This window comes from Rana temporaria, chromosome 5 (genome assembly GCF_905171775.1).
Source record: "Rana temporaria chromosome 5, aRanTem1.1, whole genome shotgun sequence".
Classification (NCBI taxonomy): Eukaryota; Metazoa; Chordata; class Amphibia; order Anura; family Ranidae; genus Rana; species Rana temporaria.
In genome coordinates, this window is record NC_053493.1 from 209,147,588 (window position 1) to 209,161,080 (window position 13,493).

A 13,493-nucleotide genomic window follows, 5' to 3' on the forward strand; every position below is an offset into this window, starting at 1 on the left:
GGTCTTTAGGCTGCATATTGGTCCGGGGCTTAAGTGGTTAAAGTAATATTTCAATTTTATTGTTTCACTTTTAGCATTATTAAATTCACTGCTCCGGAAAAAAATGCAGTTTTTAAAACTTTTTTTTGCATTGATACATGTAGCCTGGGACAGGACCCAGGTCCCCAAACATTTTTTAAGACAATAACTTGCATATTAGCCTTTAAAATTAGATTTCTCCCATAGACTTTAACAGGGTTTTCCGAGGCTTTTCGAATTTGCCACAAACACCCCAAATTGTTTGTTGTTCGCCAAACAGGCAATGTTTGAGTCGGAATTGAGTTTGACTCGAACTTGAAGCTCATCCCTACTGATAAGTGCAAGATGAAAAATTAGGTTAAGTAAAAATTGAAGATGAAGTTTAGAAAAGGGTAGACAGAAATAGGAGAGGTTTAAGGGTAGAAGAGAAACTACACGGAGGGCTAATAGTGTAGAAATGTAATGGAAGAGGGACTCTTCCATTACATTAGAGGGACACCCCTAGGGCTATAAAGTGACTCTAATATGTCGGGCCCAGGGTTCCCAGATCCGTTTGAATTTCTCTGAGATGTCGAGGATAATGCTGGAGATCTTTTCCTGGGACAGAATACATTAGAATACACTAGAATTTCCCATTTTCTCAGTTCTCTTACTTCCCACCAGATATACCTACCAAAAGAGGTGTGGCGCTTTTACATGACTAACCCTGCTCCACTCAAAGGCATTACCCTTTTCTATAATCTCTTTCAACATAAATTACAATTTACAAACTCTCAACCCTATATAAAATGGGAAGAGGATCTAGGGGTAGTCATCACAGTGGTGAAGTGGCAACAAGCATTGTGATCAATATATAAGGCATCCAGGTGTGTCAACCATTGGGAGCTAACTCAAAAAATTGCCCTTAGGTGGTACCTGACTCCCTACAGACTCTAAGTTTGTACATCTTGGTTCTCCGTTATGTTGGAGGAACTGTGGGGAAACAGGTAATTTTCTGCATATGATGTGGTCTTGCAGACACTTGACAAGTTTCTGGAACTCCACCTTTTCCTATATTTCTAGGATCACTGGGTTTTTGGCCCGTCCTAACCCCAGCCTGGCAATACTCCATGTTGGCATTGAAAAGTTCCCCCCCGATTTTAGAGTAGCGATAACTCACATTCTGCTGGCAGCTAGGACTCTGATTGCAAGACATTGGAAGGCAGATAAGGCTACTCAGATGCACTATGTATATGAGTCTCTGCTAGTGAATAGGAGGAGAGACAGGCAAAGGTTTGATAACAATTGGAAAATGTGAACGACATGGTTTAAAAGTAATAGTTGAACTTCCCGTATGGACTATGTATTGTATGTTATATCCTATATTGACATGTGCTAATTTTTTCTCGATTGTTGGTTAGATTGCAGGTAGACTCCTCCCCTATGCTTTCCTGCCCCCCTTTCCATTCCCTCCCTTTTTACCCCCTATTATTTTGAGTGGGCTAGGTTGCACTTTCTGAACGGATCACTGTTTATGGGATCATTTGCGTGTCCCTAAGACCTTCTCTTTGATGTGTAAATGTCAATGCATTTTTGATGATCCTGTTCGTGTGATTGCTGTAATGCTTACCTACTGTGCCTTTCTTTCTGTATTATATCTCTTATGAAAAATTTTCAATAAAAACTCATTGAAAAAAAAAAAACAATGTTCAAATAATATAAACAAATAATAAGTCCCAATTCATGATTTAACAAATACAAAAAATTGTTAATTCATATGCAACATCCAAAAAAATATGGTGTATAATTCCATATCCAAGTTTCCAAGTTCAAAATACAATGATCACTGCTGGTGACTATAGCTACCAGCAGTGACTGCGTGAAAAATGCTGACAGGCTGGTTGTATTGAAGTTGATTCTCTCCAAGAGTTAAATTCTTTTAATTGATGCTTTTCTCATTAGATCACAGAGAGCTGATTATAATGAACAAGTTCCTCCCATTCAGATCCAGTCTTCAAAGGACGTGGTGAAACAAACAGCTATTTCCTCAGGGCAACCAAAGGTAGATCTGTTACAAAGTTTGTTAAAATCCTTGCAATGTACATTGATCACCCAGAGGGGTCTGTTTTTCTCTCAACAAAAGTGAAGTTACTCTTTAAAACAAGTGTAAAATGTTATTTAGTTCACAGAGGAGTGTTTTAAGTGGTACAATTTGAGAAGTACAAAATATGAAACATGGCTCATCTGAAACAAAGTTAATTCAGTGAACATGTTAACTGTACTATAGTTGCATGTTTTCAAAATCTGTTGTACATTCAAGGACCCATGTAAAATATATCCTTGCCTTAAGGCCAAGGATAACTAGTATTTTAAAATGTTTTCAATTTCTCTACGTTAAATCAGAACATTTTAACATTACCCTTTTCTCTGAAATGAACAATAGCTAAAATGAGTTAATGTTATTGTATTCCAAGTTTTATAGCTGACACTCTCTACTGACAATGATAAATGTTTCCAGCAACAATCCCACTCAAACCTTCCCAGCCTTGACACTACTGATGTATAGAGAATGCATAAGTATGAGAGACAATGTCAAGTATAAACAAACTGAGCGGAAAACAAATAGCAGAATACACACACAGAAGGGAATTTTCTATAAAAATTGCTAGACTGGAAAATGTTTGAAAACAAGTTTATTACCTCATCAAAACTTATACAGAAAGTGTTTACCTGTAAGTGACTGTTTTTTTCTGAATCTAACCTTATGTGTTTTCTTAAACTATCTAAAACATATTTTAAGGAATGCTAAACCCCAAGAACAAACATGCAATATATTGCAGCTTAGAAGTAGTGGCTGTATTCATTTTCTTTTTTTCTAAGCTAGGAACATTTTCAGCAAATACAGGGTATACCTGTTGATTGTGCCAGAAATACAGTGCCCTTGTGGCGCACTGAAGAATTGACCGTTCTCATCGGATGGACTGATCGTGTGTACGCGGCTTTAGTGTTAGCGATTTCTAGATCATTATTTTATATTTTTATTGTAAGGGTATCCATTGTAAAGAATCATCTAAAAAATTGCTGGGGGAAGTGAGGACTGATGATGTAATAGGTGCAGTACCTTTGCAAGAATCACTTAGGGCTCATGTACGCAGGGCAGTTGAAAACTTTTTCTGAACGCTGGAAACTTGACAGCTGGAAACCGACCGTGAAATAAATCAGTTTTCCAGCTTTTACATAGTGGGCCAGATTCAGATAGAGATACGACGGCGTATCTCTATCTGAATCCGGCCCACTATGTAAAAGCTGGAAAAGTGATGTTTTTCACGGTACGCCGTCGTATCTCTGAGTTCCGTCGGATCTATGCAGCTGATTCATAGAATCAGGTTCCGCATAGATCTCCCTAAGATCCGACAGGTGTAAGTGACTTACACCGTCGGATCATAGGCTGCAATTCAAGGCCGGCCGCTAGGTGGCGTTTCGCTTTATTTATGCGACAAATATGCAAATAAGGATTTCCGTCGATTCAGAAACGAACGACCGCCCGGCACATTTTTTTTACGTTGCTTGCGTTCGGCTTTTTCCGGCGTATAGTTACCCCTGCTATGTGAGGGGTATCCTATGTTAAGTATGGCCGTCGTTCCCGCGGCGAGTTTTGAATTTTTACGTCGTTTGCGTAAGTCGATTCAAAAAAGAGCTGGGCGTAAGTTACGCTCACGACTAAACCAATGACGTCCTTGCGGCGGAAATTCGAGCATGCGCACTGGGAAAATTTGCGGACGGCGCATGCGCTGTTCGATCGGCGCGGGGACGCGCCTGATTTAAATTGTACACGCCCCCTAGCCGCGGAATTTGAATTCCGCCGGGGGATTTACGATACGCCGCCGCAAGTTTAGAGGCAAGTGCTTTCTGAATGAAGCACTTGCCTCAAAAACTTGCGGCGGCGGATCGTAAATCAGATAGGTTACGCGGATCTAAAGATCCGCTAACCTATCTGAATCTAGCCCACTGAGTTTATGCAAGTTTAGCAGCAGTTATGAGCGTTTTAGGTGTGATTTTTTTTTTTTTTTAAAGGCAACCTCAGGAGAACCTCCCAAATGCCCACAATGCATGAAAAACAAGTAAATTATTAACTATTTCAGCCATTCTGTGAAGACATAGAAAATTGCGTAAGAGGACCAGAGTTTGTCGCTACTGAACTCATCCATCCATTCATACATTGATGCTGGCAACAGCATGTGGTGAAATTTGTGTTTTTTCTAAATTTTTATACAGTAAAACCTTGGTTTGCGAGCATGAATCGTTCTAGAAGCATGCTTGTAATCCAAAGCACTTGTATATCAAAGCATTTTTTTTACAGGGTATAAAAGAGAAGAGAGACACCTCTAAGTGTAGCAATATGTTGCTAAATGTTGTACCTTCAATAAATGTAACCATATTGCTACACTTGGAGGCTCCTCTCTTCTTTTTTATACTCAGTTGTGACATGATGCTACTCTTATATCAAGACATCACTTGTATATCAAGGCAAAATGTATTAAAACAATTTGCTCGTCTTGCAAAACACTCTCAAACCAAGTTACTCTTAAACCAAGGTTTTAATGTTTGTTCAAACATGATCAGAATTTTTTCCCCATTAAAAACTCTTATAAACACAAACGAGCATAAACACAATTTACAGCGGTAACACGACCTTGGCGTTTGAAATGCCTGTGAACTATAGTCCTAACCTAGATTTTTATGCTTTCAAATAAATGCCTGTACACTCAATTGCCTCTAAATTGCTCTAAATGACTGAGTGTACATGTACAAATAAGATAACATAGAGGAGATATGTTTTTCTGGATATTTTTGTTCTGTCTCTCACTGTTAAAATAAACCTACCATTAAAATTATACACTGATCATTTCTTTGTCAGTGGGCAAATGTTTAAAATCAGCAGGGGATCAAATACTTGTTCCCCCTCACTGTAAGGGATACTTACCATATACAGTAGACATGAACTCTCAAACTATAATGTAATGCTCAGTTATTATTGAAGGATCCCACTGGCCTTAGGCTTTCAAGAAGAATGTGTCCACTATGTGTGGCAAGATTTGCAGCAGCGGTTGAATGTTTTTGCTTTGACTAGTTTTGGACCAAAACTGAAGTTTGTGAAGGGTTAAACTTTTGTACATTGTAAACATACCAATGTCCTATTCAATTTTTTAGCTGATGAGAGAGATATATTTTCAAAATCCAGTCAACCAACTTAAGCTTTCCATACACACATATATTTCTCCATCCACATACAGGTAAACAAATAGATGAATCTCCCTTGCTGTCTGTTATAGCCTCATAGCCAACACCTACCTGGATGCTGCCACTGATCAGATGACAATTTTTCACCCAGCTCCTTTGACAAAAGTTGACCTTTGTTGAGTCAGATGGTGCTGACAGGAATTGCCTGAAAGGTGAGCCATGTATAGCAGACTTGAACCTATAAACCAGAATCTACACTGCCCATCTCTATAATAATAATAAAAAAAAATGATAATATAATGATACCATAATTGAAGATAAACATATTTGTTTACCGATTTGACAGTATTTGGCCATATCTGATTCGCAATCTTTTTATTTTTTAGGGTCATACGTGGATGAAGGATGATGAAGCATCAGGTTGTAAGCAATGTAAAAAAGAATTTTCCATTTCAAGACGAAAGGTGAATATTCAAAGCAAATGTAAAAACTGGGTTTGAGCATTGTTCATAAAGATAAATGGCAATTTTATTCTCATCCTTTGAGGGACACAGGTCGTCTAAATAAAACTTTTGGAATCTTACTGCCTCCTACAGGAGGATGGAACCCTGGCAAACAAAAACTTGAAAAAATGGGGATTCGCAATAGATACCAAGCAACTATTCAAAATAAGGGAGCCCCTCATTCTCGCTTTGCACAGCTACATGTCAAAGTTGTTCCTCGGTCTTGTCTTTTGTTCTTAACGTTCTTAACGTTACTGAATCAAACATTGCAGTGTGCACCAGGAAGGCATCCTTGTGCGCTTTCTTACTGGTGCTGGCTTCTTCATCAGTTTAGGCCAGGGGTGGGGAACCTGCGGCCCGCGGGCCGCATGCGGCCCGCAAAATCATTCCATCCGGCCCCCCTGCTGCTGAGTGTGTGTCCGCGGAGCTGTAAAAAGGAGCCGCCATAGTGTTCTGTCCGCACCACTGACTGAGCAGACAGATGCATCGCTGGAGGCTGAAGTGACTGAGTGAGAAGTACAGCGTGTGTCACTTGTGCCCAGGGGCGGACTTACAATTCCTGTCTCCAATTCGGTTGCTCTGCCTTTCCATTGCCTTCTCAGCCAATGAGAGTGGCACTGTAACCCGCCCCCTTCTTCAGCCCGGCACATTTGACTGTTAGAGAAGCAGGTGCTGGAAATGGAGGGCGGCAGGAATAGGACACTGCTGGGACGGACCTAATGCCGAATGTAAGTTATCTGGATGCATGTAATCAGTAGCAGGGCTTGTTAGGAATGTGTGACATTTCTCTGTTGTCTCCCAGTCCCTCGTTCTGCACGAATGCTCAGAGCAGATCTTATGCCTGACTCCTGTCGATGCTCAGGTCACTGGTCAGGAAGGGAGAGAGGCTGCAGACAGAGACAGCAGTGTCCTGTGAGGGGGGAGAGAAATAAGAGTTTTGTCTAATGCTCCGAGTGTGAGGGAGATGTTATCCACTGACACAGCAACGTCATGCCTTCCCTCCAATGCTTGTCATTCTGTGCTGTCCTGACTGTATTCTCTTAGCTGTGCCTGCCAATAGACATTGCATTTCTTTGACTGTGTGCTGTGAGGAATGCAAAGTGGGGAGCAATATGATGAGTCTCTAAATTCCTTGCAACAGCATGTCTTCTGGGTGATAGGTCTGTGTAAGGCTCTGGGAGAAAGACCATCAGTGAACCTTGCAGAGTTATGGTTGTCAGTGTTGGTATGTGGATTACAGTGGCTACTAATACTACCTGGGCTGAGTGCAGGGGGGAGGGGGGGCTCTGCTTGTAGGGTCCATGAGCAAAGCACAGCATTTCACTGACCATAGACCAGCAAAGGAAAAGTCTATCTGATCACTAAACTGTAATTTGTGGATGTGTAGAAATGTATCATTCACCTCTGCTGTGTTCAGTGCTAGCAGGGATATACTGTTGGAGGTCACTAGTGCACCCTATTCTGTGTAATTATGTATGGTTTATTGCAATGCATCACCATAAAAAGTGGCTTATTGTTATCCAGACAGATAGCAGCAATATTGTGCAAGTACTTTTACTGCAAGAACCATTGTTACCCCTCTCCTTCAGTGTCTGCTATTGTACATCTGCCATTCAACACAACAGGACAGACACATCTTATTCATTTATTCATGTACTACACACATATGATCAATTGCTGTGCCAATAACTCCTAGCACAGAATAATATATATATATATATATATATATATATATATATATATATATATATATATATTCATCCAAGTAGGTTTACAGGTGGCCGGATGTAAACAGGCTACTGTCCCGTATACCCGCCTACCTTCAAGTTTGTTTGAATCCAGAAAGAAAATTTTGTACGGCCCCCGAATGATGTTACAAAAATCCGAATGGCCCTTGGCAGAAAAAAGGTTCCCCACCCCTGGTTTAGGCCAATATATATTCTTCTACATATTTTTGGTAACTAAAATCGCAATAAGCGTATATTTACAAACTAGAAAGATTTGTGGCATTTTTATTATTATTTTCTTTTTTTTTACTAGTAATGGCGGTGAGCTGCAATTTTTTAGCGGTACTGTCACATTGCAGACACTTTTGACACATTTTTGGGACCATTGACATGTATACAGCGATCAGTGCTATAAAAATGTTGGGCCAGATTCAGAAAGCTGCGCGCAAAGTTGCGGCGGCGTAACTTTTCTTATTTACGTTAAGCCGCCGCAACTTAACACGCAAGTGCCGTATTCACAAAGCACTTGCGTGTAAAGTTGCAGCGGCGTAGCGTAAATTGGGCGACCTAATTCAAAATAGGCGGGTAGGGGGCGTCTCCTATTTAAATTAGGCGCGTCCACGCGCCTAATCCCAGTGCGCATGCTCCGAATTATGACGGTGTTTTCGACGTGAACGTAATCGACGTAAATCCCCATTCACGGACGAGTTACGCAAATTTCCCGCTGTCACGACGTCCATACTTAACATAGGATGTGCCTGCTTTGGGCAGCTTTATCTTTACGCCGGGAAAACCCTTACGTAAATGGCGTAAAGTGACTCCGTCTGGCCTGCGTACATTCGTGAATTGGCGTATCTTGCTGATTTACATATTCTCAACGTAAATCAGCGAGAACGCCCCCAGCGGCCATTTTAAAATTGCAGTTAAGTTCCGACGGTGTAATACAATTACGCCTGTCAGATCTTTGCTGCAAACCGGCTTCTGCATACAGAAAAACAGATAAGCCGGCGCAAAGTGTGAGTTATGCCGGCGTATCACTCATACGCCGGCATAACTCTTTCTGAATCGGGCCTCTTGTGTTTACTTGTAAATGTCACTGGTAGGGAAGGGGTTAACACTAGGAGGCGATCAAGGGGTTAATTGTGTTCCCTCGTGAGTGTTTCTTACTGTGGGGGTGGGACTGGCTGGGGGAGGCGACATATCGCTGTTCCTACTTAACGTACTAGCAACAAACAAACTGTCTCCTCTCCCCTGACAGAACAGGCATTTGTGTGTTAACACACACAAATTCCCGTTCTGTCTCTCGTGCCCGCGATTGCAGGTAGCGCCCCCCCCCTGGTCATGCAGCGGGTGTGTGAAAAGCCTCCAGCGGCTCTTAAAGGGGATCCATAAGTCGTTTTTTCGAGGAACCTTATTTTCCGACGTATAAGACGACTTTCTGGATGCAAAAAAATGCATCCAAAGTCGGGGGTCGTCTTATACGCCGGGGACGGTCTCCATGCTGTGAGCGTCCATGATTTAAAAGACGCTCCTTCTCCTCAGAGTGTTCTGTGATAGGCGGAACACAAATCTTCCCAGCAGCGCCTGTGTTCCTCCTATCACAGATACCTTCTCATCCTCGGACGAGATGAGAAGACGTCCGTGATAGGTGTGTTCCGCCTAACACAGGACAGTCTGAGGAGAAGGCGCGTCTTTTAAATCATTGACGCTCGCAGCACGGAGACTGTCACCGCCTGCTATTTAGAAAAAAAGTGAGTGTTTGCAGTGATTGCACAGTGGGGGCAAGTGATGGCACAGTGGGGGCAAGTGATGGCACAGAGAGGGGGCAAGTGATGGCACAGAGAGGGGGCAAGTGATGGCACAGAGAGGGGGCAAGTGATGGCACAGAGAGGGGGCAAGTGATGGCACAGTGAGGGGGCAAGTGATGGCACAGTGAGGGGAAAGTGATGGTACAGTGAGGGGCAAGTGATGGCACAGTGGGGGCAAGTGATGGCACAGTGGGGGCATGTAATGTAATGGCACAGTGAGCAATGTAATGTAATGGCACAGTGAGATTTGAAAAAGCCTGTTTCTGTCAGCAGTTCTGGCTATCCCTCAGCTTCCAGAAAGACTAGTAAGAAGGGGGTAGTCTTATACAGTGAGTATATCCCAAAACCAACATTTTTCCTGGAAAATACTGCATCACTTTATAAAATAGCGCATGCGGTATTTTAGTTGTGTTTCTTAGTGAATAAAAAAAAAAAGAAGCTGTGTGGTATCTTGCCGCATAATCGGTTGCGATGAGATACCGCTTGGTGAATGGAGCCGAGTGTTCCCAGTCATGAAGTTGCCTGCTGTTCTGAGGTTTGAACGTGAACCACTTATAGGGAGCAGTTGACCTCTTCCTTTTTAAAGTATTTTCTTTTAATAACATTATTATTATTATTATTATTATACAGGATTTATATAACACCAACAGTTTGCACAGCGCTATACAACATGAGAGCAGACAGTACCAGTTACAATACAATTCAATACAATTCAATACAGGAGGAATCAGAGAGCCCTGCATGGCAACAATTAGTTCAAATGACTATGGTGGGTCACATAATACACTAACAGCATGCAACGAGCTACAGGAAGATGGTGGCATGTCATACAGATATATGGTATCATGCCTCGTGGCTTCCCAGTTTGGGATTTTAAGGTGCAACACCACAGCTGTGCCATACTTATACAAGAAACAGGGAGGGGGAGGCGCCACTCTAAGTGTAGTATTAAAATAGAAACATTTAATGCACAATATAAAAAGCACTTACAGGATATAAGTGGTAGTCATGCTCATCAAGAGGTATACAGTCCTGGCAGCTCTAATGCGTCCCACTGGCTCCACACATGTTCCGGAATGTGGGTGGAAAGAGGCTGGATGGATGGCTGTGCTTCAGAAGAATCAGGAAGCGGGAAGCTTCACGCTAAGCAGCTTGAACCATGGAAGCGGAAATGACGTCACCAGCACGGGGTGGAAGGAAGGGATCAGGACTGTCTGTATAAGAAATAGGCTACGCGCTTGGAGCTTACAGCTCCTTCTACTTCCTGTAAGTGCTTTTAATCTTGTGCATTAAATGTTTCTATTTTAATACTACACTCAGAGTGGCGCATCCCCCTCACTGTTTCTTTTACATGTTTTACAGAGTTTCTGGAAGACACTGTGAGGATGACTGCCTCTTTTTAAACAACCCATTTGATCCATTTTGTGATCATTTGAATGACTTTCCAAATAAATGTACATTATCCCATTTCAAGGGCATTACCTCCTGGAGCGCCAGATCACTAATTAACCATTTCTCTTACATGCCATACTTATACAGCCATCATGTACTGTAATGTTGCCATTATATCATAGCCTATATAGTGTGGACTCAATTGCAATGTTATATAATATCCAGATATCTGCAAAATTATTTTTGTTTGTGAAGCCTATTAGGGAACATCCTACAAGACATCAAAAACCACTGTTACTCTGGTACAGTTGATAATATATTATTACTATCCCATGTTTTGTGTTTTCGATATCCTTAGGCCTCGTACACACGATAGGATAGCCAGAGGACAACTGTCTGAAGGACCGTTTTCTTTGGTCCAAACCGATCGTGTGTGGGCCCCATAGGTAATTTAACCTTCGGTTAAAAAAATAGGAACTTGATTTAAAATTTAACCGATGGACGCCTGACCGATAGGTCAAAACCGATCGTTAGTATGCAAAAGCATCGGTTAAAAACCCACGCATGCTCAGAATCAAGTCGACGCATGCTTGGAAGCATTGAACTTCGTTTTTTTCAGCACGTCGTTGTGTTTTACGTCACCGCGTTCTGACATGATCGGTTATTTAACCTATGGTGTGTAGGCGTGACGGACCATCAGTCAGCTTCATCGGTTAACCTAAGACAACGGTCCTTCAGACCATTGTCCTCTGGCTATCCTATCGTGTGTATGAGGCCTTAAAGAGGAAGTAAACCCTGGTGGGTTTTTCTTCTTCCCTGCAAAGTTAAAGGCATAATGTGCTAGTATGCATTGCATACTAGCACATTATGTGACACTTACCTTCAAACGACGCCCTCTTTGTCCCCGCTGCAGGCCGCATCCATCTTCGCCTGTCTTCCTTCTGGGGCCGCGGACTCCGGCTGTGTGATTGGCCAGAGCGTTATGTGCCCGGGAGCTGTCGGTCATGGCCCACGCTCCTGAAGAAATGGCAAGGGCAGCCGTTCCTTCAGAGAGCATGCGCAGATGATATCATCAGCGCAGTATACAGTAAATATCTTCTAAACTATGCATTTTTAGGAGATAGTTACAGTACCTATAGGTAAGCCTTATTCTAGGCTTACCTACAGTATAGATACAACTTAAACAGGAAGGTTTAAAACCTCTTTAATAAATAAAAGCCACATGACTAATTACATGAACACCTCAATAATTTATTCTAAATTAGCCATTTAAGGATTGGGCATATTTTTAACACTTAAGCGCCCGCCCACTGTATATATACGCCCTCTTTTTAAAGATGGATATCTCGGTAAAGGCAGCAGCTGCTGCCACAACCGAGGTATCCATCTCTTCTGTGGGCGGGCGTGTAAACGATAACGGCGGTCTCCGCGGTGGATTCACCGTTATCGGTGGCGGGAGAGGGCCCCCCTCCCGCCGCTCTTCCGCGCCCTCCGCCGCTTACCGGAGCCGTCGGTAGCGGCGGAGGAGATCGGATGCTGCTGGCTCTTCAGTGAGGACTCGAGTGAGGGCAAGATGGCCCCCACCCATCCTCATAGCTTTGCTGGGCGGAAGTGACGTCAAAACGTCAGTCCCGCCCAGCGTCTTAAAGAGACAATTTTTTTTTTGTCATTTTTTTAAATGACAAATTTTCCTTTTTTTTTTTTTTTCTTGCATTTAAGTCTAAATATGAGATCTGAGGTCTTTTTGACCCCAGATCTCATATTTAAGAGGACCTGTCATGCTTTTTTCTATTACAAGGGATGTTTACATTCCTTGTAATAGGAATAAAAGTGATACATTTTTTTTTATTATTTCAGTGTAAAAAATTATAAAATCAATAATAATAAATAAAGAAAACAAAAAAAATTTTTTTAAAGTGCCCCGTCCCGAAGAGCTTGCGCGCAGAAGCATACGCGAGTAGCGCCCGCATATGAAAACGGTGTTCAAACCACACAAGTGAGGTATCGCCGCGATCATTAGAGCGAGAGCAATAATTCTAGCCCTAGACCTACTCTGTAGCTTAAAAAATGCAACCTATAGAATTTTTTAAACGTCGCCTATCGAGATTTTTATGCATAAAAGTTTTTCGCCATGCCACGAGCGGGCGCAATTTTTAAGCGTGACATGTTGGGTATTATTTTACTCTGTGTAACATTATCTTTCACAATATATAAAAACATTGGGCCAAATTTATTGTTGTCTTATTTTTTAATTCAAAAAAGTGAATTTTTTCCAAAAAAAGTGTGCTTGTAAGACCGCTGCGCAAATACGGTGTGACAAAAAGTATTGCAATGACCGCCATTTTATTCTCTAGGGTGTTAGATAAAAATATATAATTTTTGGGGGTTTTAAGTAATTTTCTAGCAAAAAAAAATGTTTTAGTCTTGTAAACGCCGAACCAGAAAAACACCTTCTGTCCTTAAGTGGTTAAGTATATTTGATTCATAAACATAGCTTTCTTTGTTTTGCAGCATCATTGTCGAAACTGTGGAGATATCTTTTGCAATACATGCTCAAGTAATGAACTTTCACTGCCATCATACACGAAGCCTGTACGTGTGTGTGACATCTGCCATAACTTACTGCTGCAGAGATGTTCCTCAAATTCTTCTTGATCTCAAATGTTTTTTTTTTATGAAACTACAGAAGAAAAGAAAGTCTGTTTTCTACAAGTTCTTATATTTACTTGTTGGAAATATTATCTAAATGTATATCTTTCTGGTACTGCCTTCATAAGAAAAATCAAATGCCATACTAGCAAGCAATCAATGACAAAGCCATTACA

The 13,493-nt window shown here is 41.6% G+C and overlaps 1 long non-coding RNA gene across 1 annotated transcript; it reads left to right on the forward strand.

Annotated features, from left to right (window-relative positions):
* Positions 1-5,604: 5,604 nt before the first annotated feature.
* LOC120939617 lies at positions 5,605-13,226 on the forward strand. The gene is made up of 2 exons (XR_005749313.1): positions 5,605-5,702; positions 13,180-13,226. It is a non-coding gene; the product is annotated as an uncharacterized LOC120939617 (long non-coding RNA).
* The last annotated feature ends 267 nt before the right edge of the window (positions 13,227-13,493 follow it).